Genomic DNA, 1165 nt, shown 5'->3' on the forward strand with positions numbered 1-1165 from the left:
AGAGACAGGATCTTGCTTTGTTGTCCAGGGCAGTCCTCGCACCTCAGCCTCTCAAGTAGCTAGGACTACATGTGCATGCCACCACACTAGATAACTTATTTTTGTAGAGACAAGGTCTTACTATGTTGCCCAGACTGGTCTCAAAGTCCTGGCCTCAATGATCCTCCCACCTCGGCCTCCTAAAGCGCTGGGATTACAGGCGTGAGCCGCACATCCAGCCTATCTCTATGATTTTTCACTCCCAAGTCAAATTTGTAATCTCAGGTAGGCTTTCGGTGGTGACAGAGGCTGTCATTGAGGGAGCAGTTGTGCTCTTTGGCCTGGCCAGTAAAGTCTTTCTTTCTCTACAATGTGGAGGAGAGTCTTCCTTTCTCTACAATGTGCACTTCTTCTCTCCTTGAATACTCAGTTCAAACTCCAAGACAACAGGAAAAATCTCTCAACCACCTTTAACTTTCCCAAGCACCGTAGGAGTTCAAGGAGTGAGGTAACTAACTGAAGTAAGTGGGGAGCTTCTGGTTAAATGTGGTGACCTGAGCATACATATTTACCCCTGCTTCCCCCAGAAACCACATTAAAATGAGAGTAAAGAAGTAAAAAAGCACAAAAGCACAAGGACACAGAGAGAAGACTCATGCAAATGAGAGGTGTACTCAGAAAAATGGAAAGCCACATGTGTGAGGTAATGGACTTTAACTTGAGGATTTCCCATTCGCCCCAGGATGTGGGCAATGCAGATCCAAAAACGGACAAAATTATCAGAGTCTTAGAACCCATAACAACTCAAAAACCTAAAAGGCCTTAGTCCTCTGAAAGCAGGGGGAGGAGGATTGGAAAATTCCCTTTTGGGGATAATAACTGGCTCAGGAGGAAAAGCTTACAGGATCTCAAAGGCTGGTCCCCCCTCAGCACCCCTAGGGAGGCCCAGCAGCTGACAGTCTCTCCACCTCCAGGGTTTCCAGTCAGCTCTTCGGGGGTCTCTTGTCACTAGGGACAGGCAGCTAAGGCGCATCAGAGAGGGGAAAACAGCTTCAAACATAGAAGACAGAAGCCAAAAGAAAAAGAGCCCGGAGGGTAGCAGAAAGTGAAGGGACCAGAAGAAAATGCCCCTAAAATTGCAATTAAAATCCTCAGAGATGATATTACAGCCATGATATAAGAACAA

Source organism: Propithecus coquereli, unplaced genomic scaffold, assembly GCF_000956105.1.
Source record: "Propithecus coquereli isolate 6110/MARCELLA unplaced genomic scaffold, Pcoq_1.0 Scaffold59, whole genome shotgun sequence".
Taxonomy (NCBI): domain Eukaryota; kingdom Metazoa; phylum Chordata; class Mammalia; order Primates; family Indriidae; genus Propithecus; species Propithecus coquereli.